This window comes from Cryptomeria japonica, unplaced genomic scaffold (assembly GCF_030272615.1).
Source record: "Cryptomeria japonica unplaced genomic scaffold, Sugi_1.0 HiC_scaffold_904, whole genome shotgun sequence".
Classification (NCBI taxonomy): Eukaryota; Viridiplantae; Streptophyta; class Pinopsida; order Cupressales; family Cupressaceae; genus Cryptomeria; species Cryptomeria japonica.
The window spans coordinates 1-17500 of NW_026729615.1; the positions used below are offsets into that span (position 1 = coordinate 1).

The 17500-nt window shown below is 60.4% G+C and overlaps 1 non-coding gene across 1 annotated transcript; it reads right to left on the minus strand.

The window, feature by feature from the left end:
* Window positions 1–4852: 4852 nt before the first annotated feature.
* On the minus strand, window positions 4853–4971 carry LOC131872950 (5S ribosomal RNA). The gene has a single exon (XR_009371003.1). It is a non-coding gene; the product is annotated as a 5S ribosomal RNA (ribosomal RNA).
* Window positions 4972–17500: the final 12529 nt, after the last annotated feature.

Here is a 17500-nt window from a genome sequence, read left to right on the forward strand (position 1 = left end):
ACCCACCTTGGCTCCTTGACGCCCACCTCCGACAACCACCCCGTGACCTACCCTGGCTAGGGTTGGTGCACACCCACCCTGGTGCCCACCTTGGCACCCACCCCATGACCCACCTTGGCACGCACCTTAGTACCCACCCCGTTACCCACCCTAGGACCCACCCCGTGACCCACCTTGGCCAGGGTGGGTGCCTTGGTGCGCACAACTTGCCTGGGCTGCACACCAGGGCGGGCTCAAGATGGCACCCGCGTTCCGTTTTTTTCACTATCTTTCAAAACGGAAATTTTAAAATCTCGTTTTTTTTTTTTTTTTGCCTTTTCTGGAAATTAGTGAAGGCAGCGCATCAAAGGTGCGCAATGCTGGTGCGAACCCGGGAGCGCTCCGATGTGTGCTCCAAGGTGCGGCGTGCACGAAGTCCGAGCCCGGCTTGCCCCGGGTGCGCACCTCGCGTGCACCTTCGCCGGGGTGAGCACCTTGGCTGGGTTGCGCGCCCTGGTGCGCACCAAGGAGCGCTCTGAAGTGTGCTCCAAGGTGCGGCGTGCACGAAGTCGGAGCTCGGTTTGCCCCGGGTGTGCACCTCGGGTGCGCACCTCGCGTGCACCTTCGCTGCGGTGGGCACCTTGGCTGGGTTGCGCGCCTTGGTGGGCACCATGCAGTGCACGAAGTCGGAGCCCGGTTTGCCCCGGGCGCGCACCTCCGCCAGGGTGGGCACCTTGGTGCGCACAACTTGCCTGGGCTGCGCACCAGGAAGGGCTCAAGATGGCACCCGCGTTCCGTTTTTTTCACTATCTTTCAGAACGGAAATTTTAAAATATCGTTTTTTTTTGCCTTTTCTGGAAATTAGTGAAGGCAGCGCATCAAAGGTGCGCAACGCTGGTGCGAACCTGGGAGCGCTCCGATGTGTGCTCCAAGGTGCGGCGTGCACGAAGTCGGAGCCCGGTTTGCCCCGGGTGCGCCCTGGTGGGCACCATGGTGCGCACCAAGGAGCGCTCCGAAGTGTGCTCCAAGGTGCGGCCTGCACGAAGTCGGAGCCCGGTTTGCCCCGGGCGTGCACCGCGGGTGGGCACCTTGGTGCGCATGCCTTGCCTGGGCTGCGCACCAGGGCGGGCTCAAGATGGCACCCGCGTTCCGTTTTTTTCACTATCTTTCAAAACGGAAATTTTAAAATCTCATTTTTTTTTGCCTTTTCTGGAAATTAGTGAAGGCAGCGCATCAAAGGTGCGCACCTCGCTGCCCACCACGGTGCGCAACGCCGGTGGGCACCCGGGAGTGCTTCGAAGTGTGCTCCAAGGTGCTGCGTGCACGTTGTCGGAGCCCGGTTTGCCCCGGGTGCGCACCTCGCGTGCACCTTCGTCGGGGTGGGCACCTTGGCTGGGTTTGCCCCGGCTGCGCTCCGAAGCGGGGTTATTGGAGCGCCGCCTCTTTTTTTGTCGGAGCGTTTGGTGGGGTTTCTCGCATTGGCTCTTCCCAGGCCCGGTTGCCACCCTGGCGCGCACGAAGTCGGAAGTAGGGTTAATTGCCCGGGTGCGCACCTTTGCCAGGGTGGGCACCTTACCTGGGCTGTGCACCCGGGCGGGCTCAAGATGGCACCCGCGTTCCGTTTTTTTCACTATCTTTCAAAACGGAAATTTTAAAATCTCCTCTTTTTTTTGCCTTTTCTGGAAATTAGTGAAGGCAGCGCATCAAAGGTGCGCACCTCGCTGCCCACCTTGGTGTGCTCTGAGGTGCGCACCCGGGAGCGCTACGAAGTGTGCTCCAAGGTGCGGCGTGCACGTTGTCGGAGCCCGGTTTGCCCCGGGTGCGCACCTCGCCTGCACCTTGGCCGGGGTGGGCACCCTGGCTGGGTTTGCCCAGGGTGCGCTCCGAAGCGGGGTTACTGGAGCGCCCCCTCTTTTTTTGTCAGAGCGTTTGGTGGGGTTTCTCGCATTGGCTCTTCCCAGGCCCGGTTGTTGGGTGCGCTCCCACCCTGGCGCGCGCGAAGTTGGAAGTTGGGTTAATTGCCCGGGCGCGCACCTTCGCCAGGGTGGGCACCTTGGTGCGCACACCTTGGCTGGGCTGCGCACCAGGGCGGGCTCAAGATGGCACCAGCATTCCCTTTTTCTCACTATCTTTCAAAACGGAAATTTTAAAATCTCGTTTTCTTTTGCCTTTTATGGAAATTAGTGAAGGCATCGCATCAAAGGTGCGCACCTCGCTGCCCACCTTGGTGTGCTCCGAGGTGCCCACCACGGTGCGCTCCGAGGTGCCCACCACGGTGCGCAACGCCGGTGCGAACCCGGGAGCGCCCCGATGTGTGCTCCAAGGTGCGGCGTGCACGAAGCCGGACCCCGGTTTGCCCCGGGTGCGCACCTCGCGTGCACCTTGGTGCGCACACCTTGGCTGGGTTGCGCGGCCTGGTGGGCACCATGGTGCGCACCAAGGAGCGCTCCGAAGTGTGCTCCAAGGTGCGGCGTGCACGAAGTCCTAGCCCGGTTTGCCCCGGGTGCGCACCTTCGCCGCGGTGGGCACCATGGCGTGCACGAAGTCGGAGCCCGGTTTGCCCCGGGTGCGCACCTCGCGTGCACCTTCGCCGGGGTGGGCACCTCGGCTGGGTTGCGCGCCCTGGTGCGCACCAAGGAGCGCTCCGAAGTGTGCTCCAAGGTGCGGCGTGCACGAAGTCGGAGCCCGGTTTGCCCCGGGTGCGCACCTTCGCCGCGGTGGGCACCCTGGTGCGCACCATGGCGTGCACGAAGTCGGAGCCCGGTTTGCCCCGGGTGCGCACCTCGCGTGCACCTTCGGCGGGGTTGCGCGCCCTGGTGCGCACCAAGGAGCGCTCCGAAGTGTGCTCCAAGGTGCGGCGTGCACGAAGTCGGAGCCCGGTTTGCCCCGGGTGCGCACCTCGCGTGCACCTTCGGCGGGGTTGCGCGCCCTGGTGGGCACCATGGTGCGCACCAAGGAGCGCTCCGAAGTGTGCTCCAAGGTGCGGCGTGCACGAAGTCGGAGCCCGGTTTGCCCCGGGTGCGCACCTCGCGTGCACCTTCGCCGCGGTGGGCACCATGGCGTGCACGAAGTCGGAGCCCGGTTTGCCCCGGGTGCGCACCTCGCGTGCACCTTCGCCGGGGTGGGCACCTCGGCTGGGTTGCGCGCCCTGGTGCGCACCAAGGAGCGCTCCGAAGTGTGCTCCAAGGTGCGGCGTGCACGAAGTCGGAGCCCGGTTTGCCCCGGGTGCGCACCTCGCGTGCACCTTCGCCGCGGTGGGCACCATGGCGTGCACGAAGTCGGAGCCCGGTTTGCCTCGGGTGCGCACCCCGCGTGCACCTTCGCCGGGGTGGGCACCTCGGCTGGGTTGCGCGCCCTGGTGCGCACCAAGGAGCGCTCCGAAGTGTGCTCCAAGGTGCGGCGTGCACGAAGTCGGAGCCCGGTTTGCCCCGGGTGCGCACCTCGCGTGCACCTTCGCCGCGGTGGGCACCTTGGCTGGGTTGGGCACCATTGAGCGCTCCGAAGTGTGCTCCAAGGTGCGCACCATGGCCCTCCAAGGTGCGCAGCATGGCGTGCACGAAGTCGGAGCCCGGTTTGCCCCGGGTGCGCACCTCGCGTGCACCTTCGCCAGGGTGGGCACCTCGGTGCGCACACCTTCTCAATGTTTTCTTGCCTTTTCTGGAAATTGGTGAAGGCAGCGCATCAAAGGTGCGCACCTCGGTGTGCTCCGAGGTGCGAACCCGAGAGCGCTCCGAGGTGCCCACGAAGTCGAAAGTCGGGTTAATTGCATTGTTTTCCCCGGGTGCGCTCCGAGGTGCGCAACATCGGTGCGCACCAAGGAGGGCTCCGAAGTGTGCTCCAAGGTGCGCACGATTCGGAGCTCGGTTTGCCCGGGGTGCGCACACCTTGGCTGGGTTGCGCACCCTTTGTGCGCTCCAAGGTGCGCACGAAGTCGGAGCTCGGTTTGCCCCGGGTGCGCACCTTCGCCAGGGTGCGCACCTTGATGCGCACGCCTTGGCTGGGCTGCGCACCTTGGTGGGCGCCATGGTGCGCACCTTTCGTGCGCTCCAAGGTGCGCACGAAGTCGGAGCTCGGTTTGCCCCGGGTGCGCACCTTGGTGGGCGCCATGGTGCACTCCGAGGTGCCCAAGATTGGTGCGCAACAAGGAGCGCTCCGAAGTGCGCTCCAAGGTGCGCAGGTGCGCGCGAAGTCGAAAGTTGGGTTAATTGTCCGGTTTGCCTCGGGTGCGCACCTTGCGTGCACCTTCGCCAGGGTGGGCGCCTTGGTGCGCACACCTTGGCTGGGCTGCGCACCCGGGCGCGCACACCTTGGCACCCGCGTTTCCTTCATTTTAAATTTTTTTTTTTTACAATCTCTCAAGTGGGAAATTCTATAATCTCAACTTTTTTTGCCTTTTCAGGAAACTTTTGAATGGAGCGCATCATTGGTGCGCTCCGAAGTGTGCTCCAAGGTGCGCACCTCTGGTGTGCTCCAAAGCTCTCTCCAGCTGCGTGCACCTGCCCCGGCCGCGCACCCGGCCCCGCCCAGCTTCGCTCACCTGTCCCGGGCGTCTGGTGCGGAACCTTAGAGTAAGAAACATCACCGTGCACCTTGGCCAACGTGCGCGACTCGACCGAGCGCGCACTGGCCGAGGTGCACACCGATTTCACCTGGGTGCGCGCGCAGCACCTCGGGCGCACCGGGGTGCGCGCACAACGCCCGGGTTGCACCGTGGCCTGTGTGCTCGGGGCGCCTCGGGTGCGCGCTCGGTGTCGCCCCCCGCGCGCGCGGTAGTGCGGGCAGCGCACCCCGGCCCGGCCCGGCCCCGACGAGAACGCAAACGGGCAAAAGGTTTATTCAAATAGCATTGCGACGCCCGGCGAAAAACTAAGAAAGGGTGCAACACCGGGACTTCCCGGGAGGTCACCCATCCCAGTACTACTCCGGCCCAAGCGCGCTTAACTGCGGAGTTCTGATGGGATCCGGTGCACTAACGCTGGTATGATCGCACCCGTTATGAGCTTGTCGCAGTGTGTACTTAGCAAACCGCGACCCACGTGCGAATCCACCCCGGCCACCCACCCCCGTCGAGGTGCACACCCTCCCTCGCGAAGTGCGCCCCGTTCGCCAAGTGTGAGCCCTGCCCGGGTGCGCGCACCTTGCTAGGGCGTCGGGTGTGCACCCGGCCCGGCCTACGTGCGTGCACCTGGACGGGGCGTCGTGTGCGTGCAGTGTCCCGTCTGCAACGCGGTGCCCACACACCACCTCGGGCGCAACGACCTGCGCTCACATGTGGGCCGAGTGCACCTTGGTGCATGTTCGGGGCGCCTCGGGTGCACGCTCGATCTTGCCCCGGTGCACCAAGGCGCTCGGTTTGCCCCGGGTGCGCACTTGGTGCAAGGTGGGCACCCAAAATAGGGATCAAGCACCAAAACACAAGTTTCGGGATGCAAAATGGGACCCAAGGACCACAAATGCGTTCCAAGACCCATGATGGGTCCACGAGAACAAAAATGTGTTCCGAGACTTAATAAACAAATATTGGGTTTTAGGAGAAGAAACATGCTCTGATGCCCAAAACGAGAATCGACCCCGAAAAGGCCACAGGCCAAAAGTGGGATGCGAGACAAAAAAAAATGGGACCCGAGGACCAAAATTGGGTTCCCAGGTCGAAGACAGGGCAACCGGACAAGAAACGACCTCTAAGGCTCGAAATGAGTCCCGACGACTAAAACTTGACAAGAAGCACCCATCAGGCACCCAACTCGACACCCATGGGATGCCGACCCACCCGGGCTTCCACCTAGCACACCTTGGCACCCACCCACCCTCGCACCCAACCTCGCACCCAACTTAGCACCTTTGAACCCACATTGGCACTCACCCTGACCCTGGCACCTTGGAACCCACATTGGCACTCACCTTGACCCTGGCACCCACCTTTGCACTCACCTTGGGACCCACCCTGGCTCCCACCTCGGCACCCACCCAGACACCCACCTTGGTTCCTTGGCACCCACCTTGGATCCTTGGCACCCACCCCGACACCCACCTTGGCACGCAACTTGGCTACTTGCCACCCACCTTGGCTCCTTGACGCCCACCCCGACAACCACCCCGTGACCTACCCTGGCTAGGGTTGGTGCACACCCACCCTGGTGCCCACCTTGGCACCCACCCCATGACCCACCTTGGCACGCACCTTAGTACCCACCCTGTTACCCACCCTAGGACCCACCCCGTGACCCACCTTGGCCAGGGTGGGTGCACCCACCCTGGTGCCCACCTTGGCACCCACCCATCCTAGCACCCAGCCTGTGACCGGGCTTGGAACCCAACCTTGCACCCGTCTTGGCCAGTGTGGGTGCGCACCCATCCTGGCACCCACGTTGTGACACACCCTTTAACCCACGCACCCTAGCAGCCACGTTGGCACCCACCTTGGAACACAACCTAGCAACTTGGCACCCACCCCGTGACCCACCTTGGCATCCACCATAGCAGTCGCCCACTTGGCACCCACCTTGGAACCCAAGTTGGCACCCACCTCGGCACCCACCTTGACACTTGTGGACCCACCTTGCCACTCACCCTAGCATCGACCCATCCTAGCACCCACCCTGGCACCTTTGCACCCTAGCACTCACCCATCCTAGCACCTAACCTGTGACCCACCTTGACACTCACCCTCGCACCCACCTTGGAACCCAACCTAGCACCCACCCACCCTGACACCAACCCTAGCACCTACCCACCCTTGCACCCACCCTGTGACCCATCTTGGCACCCACCCATCCTACCACTCAACCTATCACCCACCTTCTCACCCACCTTGGCATCCACCTTAGCACCCACCCACACTGGCACCTTGGCACCCACCTCGGGCAAGGTGGGTGCACACCCACCCTGACACCCAATTTAGAACCAACCGAGCATGTTACCCACCTTGGCACCCACATTGCAGCCCACCCTAGTACCCACCCTATGACCCACATTGGCATCCACACCCTAGCACCCAGGCACCTCGACACCCGCCTTGACACGCACCCTAGCACTAAACCTGTGACCCACCTTGGAACTCACCCTAGAACCCACCCACCCTGTGAACCACCTTGGCATCCACCTTAGCACCCACCCACCTTGGCACCCACTCTAGCACTCACCCATCCTAACACCCAACTTGTTACCCACCTTGGCACCCGCCCTCGCGTCCACCTTGAAACCCACCCTAGCACCCACCCACGCAGGAGCCCACCTTGGCACCCAACCTAACACCCACGCATCCTGGCACCCAACTTGTGACCCACCTTGGAACCCACCCTAGTACCCACCTTTGAACCCACTATATCACCAACCCACCTTGGCACCCACCCTATGACCCTCTTTGGAATCCACCCTAGCACGCACCCACCCTGGCACCCACCATGGAGCGCACCCTAGCACCCACCCACCTCGGCACGCACCTCAACACCCACCTTGGTGTGCGCACTGCGCCAACCTCTCAAAGACCCTATGTGGTGCGCTCCAAAGTGTACACCTTTGGTGCGCTCCAAGGTGCGCACCTTTGGTGCACACCGAGGTGCACACCAAAGTGTGCACCGAGGTGAGCACCAAAGTGCACTCCAAGGTGCACACCAAGGCGTGCACCTTTGGTGCGGTCAATGCAAACGAATTCGGAAGTTGGGGTCGATGTCCTAATCGCTGCTGCAGACTACACGTATGAGAATCGGACAAATAGCTTTATATAGGGGAGGTGTTGCGTTTGATGGGTCGACTCCCCTGGTTGTGTGCACTGCACCAACTTCAAAGACCCTGTCTTGTTTAAGAAGTCAAAAGTTGGGGTGGATGTCCTAATCATTGCTGCAGTCTACGCATGTATGAGAATCAGACAAATAGCTTATATAGGGGAGGTGTTGCATTCGGTGGGTTGACTCCCCTGGTTGTGCGCACTGCGCCAACCTCAAAGACCCCGCATAGCAGAAGAAGTCGGAAGTCGGATTTTGGTGAGCACCAAGGCGTGCACCTTTGGTGCGGTCAACGCAGACGAATTCAGAAGTTGGGGTGGATGTCCTAATCGTTGTTGCAGGCTACACATGTATGAGAATCAGACAAATAGCTTATATAGGGGAGGTGTTGGGTTTGATGGGTCAACTCCCTTGGTTGTGCGCATTACGCCAACCTCAAAGACCTTGTTTTCGTTAAGAAGTCAAAAGTTGGGGTCAATGTCCTAATGGCTCCTGTAGGCTACACATGTATGAGAATCGGACAAATAGCTTATATAGGGGAGGTGTTGGGTTTGATGGGTCGACTCCCCTGGTTGTGCGCATTACGTCAACCTCAAAGACCTTGTTTTCGTTAAGAAGTCAAAAGTTGGGGTCGATGTCCTAATTGCTCCTGTAGACTACACATGTATGAGAATCAGACAAATAGCTTATATAGGGGAGGTGTTGGGTTTGATGGGTTGACTCCCCTAGTTGTTCGCATTACACCAACCTCAAAGACCTTGTTTTCGTTTAGAAGCCGAAAGTTGGGGTCGATGTCCTAATTGCTCCTGCAGGCTACGCATGTATGAGAATCAGACAAATAGCTTATATAGGGGAGGTGTTGGGTTTGATGGGTCGACTCCCCTGGTTGTGCGCATTGCGCCAACCTCAAAGACCCTGCATTGCGGATGAAGTCGAAAGTCAGAGTTTGGTGTGCTACAAGGTGTGGTCGAAGGTGCTCACCTAGGTGTGCACCTTTGGAGCGCAGGAAAAGTGCCCTCCAAAAGTGCGCACCTTTGGAGTGCACAAAAGTGCCCTCCAAAAGTGCGCACCTTTGGAGCGCACAAAAGTGCCCTCCAAAAAGTGCCCTCCAAAAGTGCGCACCTTTGGAGCGCACAAAAGTGCCCTCCAAAAAGTGCCCTCCAAAAGTGCGCACCTTTGGAGTGCAGAAAAGTGCCCTCCAAAAAGTGCCCTCCAAAAGTGTGCACCTTTGGAGTGCACAAAAGTGCCCTCCAAAAGTGCGCACCTTTGGAGCGCAGAAAAGTGCCCTCCAAAAAGTGCCCTCCAAAAGTGCGCACCTTTGGAGCGCAGAAAAGTGCCCTCCAAAAAGTGCCCTCCAAAAGTGCGCACCTTTGGAGCGCAGAAAAGTGCCCTCCAAAAAGTGCCCTCCAAAAGTGCGCACCTTTGGAGCGCAGAAAAGTGCCCTCCAAAAAGTGCCCTCCAAAAGTGCGCACCTTTGGAGCGCACAAAAGTGCCCTCCAAAAAGTGCCCTCCAAAAGTGCGCACCTTTGGAGCGCACAAAAGTGCCCTCCAAAAGTGCGCACCTTTGGAGCGCACAAAAGTGCCCTCCAAAAGTGCGCACTTTTGGTGCGCACCAAGGCGCTGGTTCGGTCGTTGCAGGCGAGTTCGGAAGTTGGGGTCGATGTCCTGAGCGGAGGTGCAAACTACACAGGTGTCGGAATCGGACAAATAGCTTATATAGGGGAGGTGTATGCTTCGATGGGTCGACTCCCCAGGTTGAGCGCACCGCGCCAACCTCAAAGACCCTACGGTATGGATGAAGTCGGAAGTTGGGTCCGATGACCGATTCGATTAGTAGGTATGCTCATGAGGTCGGAATTTGGGTCCGATGACCTGCCATGTGCAGGAAGGCGAATGTTGGCACTGTGCGTTGCAAGGTGCACACCAAGGTGCTGGTGCGGTCTTTTTAGTCGAGTTCGGAAGTTGGGGTCGATGTCCTGATCGGAGGTGCAAGCTACACAGGTGTGGGAATCGGACAAATAGCTTATATAGGGGAGGTGTATGCTTCGTTGGGTCGACTCCCCGGGTTGAGCGCACCGCGCCAACCTCAAAGACCCTACGGTATGGATGAAGTCGGAAGTTGGGTCCGATGACCGATTCGATATGTAGGCATACTCGCGAGGTCGGAATTTGGGTCCGATGACCTGCCATGTGCAGGAAGGCGAATGTTGGCACTGTGCGTTGCAAGGTGCGCACCAAGGCGCTGGTTCGGTCGTTGCAGGCGAGTTCGGAAGTTGGGGTCGATGTCCTGATCGGAGGTGCAAACTACACAGGTGTGGGAATCGGACAAATAGCTTATATAGGGGAGGTGTATGCTTCGTTGGGTCGACTCCCCGGGTTGAGCGCACCGCGCCAACCTCAAAGACCCTACGGTATGGATGAAGTCGGAAGTTGTGTCCGATGACCGATTCGATATGTAGGCATACTCGCGAGGTCGGAATTTGGGTCCGATGACCTGCCATGTGCAGGAAGGCGAATGTTGGGACTGTGCGTCGCAAGGTGCGCACCAAGGCGCTGGTGCCGTCGTTGCAGTCGAGTTCGGAAGTTGGGGTCGATGTCCTGGTCAGAGGTGCAAACTACACAGGTGTGGGAATCGGACAAATAGCTTATATAGGGGAGGTGTATGCTTCGATGGGTCGACTCCCCGGGTTGAGCGCACCGCGCCAACCTCAAAGACCCTACAGTATGGATGAAGTCGGAAGTTGGGTCCGATGACCGATTCGATACGTAGGCATATTGGCGAGGTCTGAATTTGTGTCCGATGACCTGCCATGCGCAGGAAGGCGGAATTTGGGTCCGATGACCGAGTTGATGGCGTGCCATGCGCAGAAAGGCGGAATTTGGGTCCGATGACCGAGTTGATGTTGATGGCCCGCCATGCACAGGAAGGCGGAATTTGGGTCCGATGACCGATTTGAAGGCGTGCCATGCGCAGAAAGGCGGAGTTTGGGTCCGATGACCGAGTTGATATTGATGGCCCGCCATGCGCAGGAAGGCGGAATTTGGGTCCGATGACCTGACATACGCATGGAGTCCGACTCGGGGGCCGATGTTCGATTCGATGACTTGCATTGTGGGTAAAGTCGGAAGTTGTGGTCTTTGACCCGATTCGATGACCAGACTTCGGCTGCTTGAGAATCGGACAAATAACTTATATAGGGGAGGTAGTGTTCTCGAGCATCCTCCCCCCGTGCCCGTTTATGTCGATTGATGCTGGTGCTCGACTGGTTGGAGCGCTCGGATGCAAAAATCTTGCACCAGGATTTATCGATTGTGATGGACACGGCAAGTCTCCTGATTGCTATGCAGGAGCTCATCGTGAATCTCTATGCGGCCTTGGTATGGACTCGACCTGCGGAATGGTTCGGCAATGGTAGTCGCTCCAACACGTCCTTGCAATGGCCACAGAGGTGATTCGACTAGAGCTCCAGTCTAGCTTTTGGGTTGCTTGGCGGACTGGTATAGCCGCGATCGAGTTCCGGCCATGAACGTTTTAGATAGCTCTTGGGCTTTCTGGGACGGAAGTCGGAAGTTTGGGCTGTTGTCCGATTTGATGACCATTCTTCGGATGTGTGAGAATCGGACAAATAACTTATATAGGGGACTGTGTTGTCTCACGCAGCCCCCTCCGTGCCCCTCTATCTCGACCGATGTTGGTGCTTGAAAGGGTTGGGATCGCTCGGATTTATAAACGTGCACCACCATTTGTCGAGTGTGAGGGACGCGGCAGGTCTCCTAAATGCTATACGGGCGCTCTCTGAGAATCTCTATCCGGCCTCGACACAGACTAGTCTTGCTGAATGGTTTGGCACTGGTAGTCGATCCAACACGTCGTTGTTGTGGCCGCCTAGGCGATTCGATTCGAGCCCCCGTCTAGCTTTTGGGTTGCTTGGCGGATTTTGCCCTATCCGCAAGTGAGCTCGGTCCCTAAACGTTCGAGAAACCCGATTGCTATGCGCCGACTCTCTTTCTTGCGAGCCTCCATCTAGCTTTTGGGTCTCTACGGAACGGAAGTCGGAATCTGGGACCGTTGTTTGATTCGACGAGGCAGACTACGGTTGTGCGAGAATCGGACAAATAACTTATATAGGGGAGGTGTTGACTGGAGCATTCTCCCCCGTGCCCCTCTAACTCGACCAATGCTGGCGCTCGAACGGTGGTAGCGCTCGGATTTTCGTTGACCGCCAGCATTGGTCGATTTAGAGGGGCATGCGAGATTCCCGAATGCTATGCGAGGGCTCTAACGGAAATGTCTATTGGTTTCGGTATGGATGCAATTGCGAGTGGTTCGGCAAAGGTAGTCGTTCCGATGCGTCCATGTCGTGGCCAAATCGATAATTCGATTTGAGCCCTCGTATAGCATTTGGGTCTCTCGATGTGATTCCGCATTCCAGTCCCTTTGGGCACTGCTTGAGCCGCATCCCAGGGGGTTCCCTTCCCAATAATCTGCCTCGCAACCCGATTGCTATGCGGTGAGGCTCCTCGGCCGCCTTGGAACTATCTGTGTATCGGACGCGTCGCGGGATAAGGGGTTGTCACTGGTAGTCGCCCCAAGCGCGTCCGATGCTTGGACCATTCCGAGGCGGCCCTGAAGCCTCTTCCGTCTAGCCGTTGGGTCCTTCTCGCCGCATCCCTTGCCTCGCACCCCGATTGCTATGCGGTGAGGCTCCTCGGCCGCCTTGGAACTATCTGTGTATCAGACGCATCGCGGGATAAGGGGTTGTCACTGGTAGTCGCCCCAAGCGCGTCCGATGCTTGGACCATTCCGAGGCGGCCCTGAAGCCTCTTCCGTCTAGCCGTTGGGTCCTTCTCGCCGCATCCCTCGACTCGCACCCCGATTGCTATGCGGTGAGGCTCCTCGGCCGCCTTGGAACTATCTGTGTATCGGACGCGTCGCGGGATAAGGGGTTGTCACTGGTAGTCGCCCCAAGCGCGTCCGATGCTTGGACCATTCCGAGGCGGCCCTGAAGCCTCTTCCGTCTAGCCGTTGGGTCCTTCTCGCCGCATCCCTCGCCTCGCACCCCGATTGCTATGCGGTGAGGCTCCTCGGCCGCCTTGGAACTATCTGTGTATCGGACGCGTCGCGGGATAAGGGGTTGTCACTGGTAGTCGCCCCAAGCGCGTGCGATGCATGGACCATTCCCAGGCGGCCCTGAAGCCTCTTCCGTCTAGCCGTTGGGTCCTTCTCGCCGCATCCCTCGCCTCGCACCCCGATTGCTATGCGGTGAGGCTCCTCGGCCGCCTTGGAACTATCTGTGTATCGGACGCGTCGCGGGATAAGGGGTTGTCACTGGTAGTCGCCCCAAGCGCGTGCGATGCATGGACCATTCCGAGGCGGCCCTGAAGCCTCTTCCGTCTAGCCGTTGGGTCCTTCTCGCCGCATCCCTCGCCTCGCACCCCGATTGCTATGCGGTGAGGCTCCTCGGCCGCCTTGGAACTATCTGTGTATCGGACGCGTCGCGGGATAAGGGGTTGTCACTGGTAGTCGCCCCAAGCGCGTCCGATGCTTGGACCATTCCGAGGCGGCCCTGAAGCCTCTTCCGTCTAGCCGTTGGGTCCTTCTCGCCGCATCCCTCGCCTCGCACCCCGATTGCTATGCGGTGAGGCTCCTCGGCCGCCTTGGAACTATCTGTGTATCGGACGCGTCGCGGGATAAGGGGTTGTCACTGGTAGTCGCCCCAAGCGCGTCCGATGCTTGGACCATTCCGAGGCGGCCCTGAAGCCTCTTCCGTCTAGCCGTTGGGTCCTTCTCGCCGCATCCCTCGCCTCGCACCCCGATTGCTATGCGGTGAGGCTCCTCGGCCGCCTTGGAACTATCTGTGTATCGGACGCATCGCGGGATAAGGGGTTGTCACTGGTAGTCGCCCCAAGCGCGTCCGATGCTTGGACCATTCCGAGGCGGCCCTGAAGCCTCTTCCGTCTAGCCGTTGGGTCCTTCTCGCCGCATCCCTCGCCTCGCACCCCGATTGCTATGCGGTGAGGCTCCTCGGCCGCCTTGGAACTATCTGTGTATCGGACGCGTCGCGGGATAAGGGGTTGTCACTGGTAGTCGCCCCAAGCGCGTCCGATGCTTGGACCATTCCGAGGCGGCCCTGAAGCCTCTTCCGTCTAGCCGTTGGGTCCTTCTCGCCGCATCCCTCGCCTCGCACCCCGATTGCTATGCGGTGAGGCTCCTCGGCCGCCTTGGAACTATCTGTGTATCGGACGCGTCGCGGGATAAGGGGTTGTCACTGGTAGTCGCCCCAAGCGCGTCCGATGCTTGGACCATTCCGAGGCGGACCTGAAGCCTCTTCCGTCTAGCCGTTGGGTCCTTCTCGCCGCATCCCTCGCCTCGCACCCCGATTGCTATGCGGTGAGGCTCCTCGGCCGCCTTGGAACTATCTGTGTATCGGACGCGTCGCGGGATAAGGGGTTGTCACTGGTAGTCGCCCCAAGCGCGTCCGATGCTTGGACCATTCCGAGGCGGCCCTGAAGCCTCTTCCGTCTAGCCGTTGGGTCCTTCTCGCCGCATCCCTCGCCTCGCACCCCGATTGCTATGCGGTGAGGCTCCTCGGCCGCCTTGGAACTATCTGTGTATCGGACGCGTCGCGGGATAAGGGGTTGTCACTGGTAGTCGCCCCAAGCGCGTCCGATGCTTGGACCATTCCGAGGCGGCCCTGAAGCCTCTTCCGTCTAGCCGTTGGGTCCTTCTCGCCGCATCCCTCGCCTCGCACCCCGATTGCTATGCGGTGAGGCTCCTCGGCCGCCTTGGAACTATCTGTGTATCGGACGCGTCGCGGGATAAGGGGTTGTCACTGGTAGTCGCCCCAAGCGCGTCCGATGCTTGGACCATTCCGAGGCGGCCCTGAAGCCTCTTCCGTCTAGCCGTTGGGTCCTTCTCGCCGCATCCCTCGCCTCGCACCCCGATTGCTATGCGGTGAGGCTCCTCGGCCGCCTTGGAACTATCTGTGTATCGGACGCGTCGCGGGATAAGGGGTTGTCACTGGTAGTCGCCCCAAGCGCGTCCGATGCTTGGACCATTCCGAGGCGGCCCTGAAGCCTCTTCCGTCTAGCCGTTGGGTCCTTCTTGCCGCATCCCTCGCCTCGCACCCCGATTGCTATGCGGTGAGGCTCCTCGGCCGCCTTGGAACTATCTGTGTATCGGACGCGTCGCGGGATAAGGGGTTGTCACTGGTAGTCGCCCCAAGCGCGTCCGATGCTTGGACCATTCCGAGGCGGCCCTGAAGCCTCTTCCGTCTAGCCGTTGGGTCCTTCTCGCCGCATCCCTCGCCTCGCACCCCGATTGCTATGCGGTGAGGCTCCTCGGCCGCCTTGGAACTATCTGTGTATCGGACGCGTCGCGGGATAAGGGGTTGTCACTGGTAGTCGCCCCAAGCGCGTCCGATGCTTGGACCATTCCGAGGCGGCCCTGAAGCCTCTTCCGTCTAGCCGTTGGGTCCTTCTCGCCGCATCCCTCGCCTCGCACCCCGATTGCTATGCGGTGAGGCTCCTCGGCCGCCTTGGAACTATCTGTGTATCGGACGCGTCGCGGGATAAGGGGTTGTCACTGGTAGTCGCCCCAAGCGCGTCCGATGCTTGGACCATTCCGAGGCGGACCTGAAGCCTCTTCCCTCTAGCCGTTGGGGCTTTCTCGCCGCATCCCTCGCCTCGCACCCCGATTGCTATTCGGTGAGGCTCCTCGGCCGCCTTGGAACTATCTGTGTATCGGACGCATCGCGGGATAAGGGGTTGGCAGTGGTAGTCGCCCCAAGCGCGTCCGATGCTTGGACCATTCCGAGGCGGCCCTGCAGCCTCTTCCGTCTAGCCGTTGGGGCCATCTCGCTGCATCCCCCACCTCGCACCACGATTGCTATGCGGTGAGGCTCCTTGGCCGCCTCGGAACTATCTGTGTATCGGACGCATCGCGGGATAAGGGGTTGTCACTGGTAGTCGCCCCAAGCGCGTCCGATGCTTGGACTATTCCGAGGCGACCCTGCAGCCTCTTCCGTCTAGCCGTTGGGGCCATCTCGCCGCATCCCCCAGCTCCTCGGCCGCCTCGGAACTATCTGTGTATCGGACGCATCGCGGGATAAGGGGTTGGCAGTGGTAGTCGCCCCAAGCGCGTTCGATGCTTGGACTATTCCGAGGCGGCCCCGCAGCCTCTTCCGTCTACCCTTTGGGGCCATCTCGCCGCATCCCTCGCCTCGCACCCCGATTGCTATGCGGTGAGGCTCCTCGGCCGCCTGGGAACTATCTTCGTATCGGATGCATCGCGGGATAAGGGGTTGTCACTGGTAGTCGCCCCAAGCGCGTCCGATGCTTGGACTATTCCGAGGCGGCCCTGTGGCCTCTTCCGTCTAGCCGTTGGGGCCATCTCGCCGCATCCCTCACCTCGCACCCCCATTGCTATGCGGTGAGGCTCCTCGGCCGCCTTGGAACTGTCTTCGTATCGGAAGCATCGCGGGATAAGGGGTTGTCACTGGTAGTCGCCCCAAGCGCGTCCGATGCTTGGACTATTCCGAGGCGGCCCTGCAGCCTCTTCCGTCTAGTCGTTGGGGCCATCTCGCCGCATCCCCCACCTCGCACCCGGATTGCTATGCGGTGAGGCTCCTCGGCCGCCTTGGAACTATCTTCGTATCGGACGCATCGCGGGATAAGGGGTTGTCACTGGTAGTCGCCCCAAGCGCGTCCGATGCTTGGACTATTCCGACGCGGCCCTGTGGCCTCTTCCGTCTAGCCGTTGGGGCCATCTCGCCGCATCCCCCACCTCGCACCCCGATTGCTATGCGGTGAGGCTCCTCGGCCGCCTTGGAACCATCTTCGTATCGGACGCATCGCGGGATGAGGGGTTGTCACTGGTAGTCGCCCCAAGCGCGTCCGATGCTTGGACCATTCCGAGGCGGCCCTGAAGCCTCTTCCGTCTAGCCGTTGGGGCCTTCCCGCCCCATCCCTCGCCTCGCACCCCCGATTGCTATGCGGTGAGGCTCCTCGGCCGCCTTGGAACCATCTGTGTATCGGACGCATCGCGGGATAAGGGGTTGGCACTGGTAGTCGCCCCAAGCGCGTCCGATGCTTGGAGCATTCCGAGGTGGCCCTGAAGCCTCTTCCGTCTAGCCGTTGGGGCCTTCCCGCCCCATCCCTCGCCTCGCACCCCGATTGATATGCGGTGAGGCTCCTCGGCCGCCTTGGAACTATCTGTGTATCGGACGCATCGCGGGATAAGGGGTTGGCACTGGTAGTCGTCCCAATCGCGTCCGATGCTTGGACCATTCCGAGGCGGCCCTGCAGCCTCTTCCGTTTAGCCGTCGGGGCCTTCCCGCCGCATCCCTCGCCTCGCATCCCGATTCCTATGCGGTGAGTCTTCTCGGCCGCCGCGGAACTATACCTGTTATTGCTACTGCATCCTTCGGCTGGTAACCTCCTCTGCCGCCTTGGAACGTTCTCTTTGTCGGACGCGTCGCGGGATAAGGGGTTGGCACTGGTAGTCGCCCCAAGCGCGCCCGATGCATAGACCGCTCCGAGTTGACCTTGCTTTCAGCCTCTCACATGCATAGACCTCTCTGAGTCGACCCTGCAGCCTCTCACGTTTAGCCTTTGGAATCTCGCCTCACAACATGATTGCTATCCTTGATGCATCCCTTGCCTCGAGCCCTGATTGCTTTCTTGGCTGCATCCCTCCTCTCCTCACAGCCCGGTTGTCATCACTGCTTCATCCGTCGCTTCATGCATTCTGGCTGCTGGGCCCTTCCCACCGCACACCTCGATTGCTATCTCTTCTG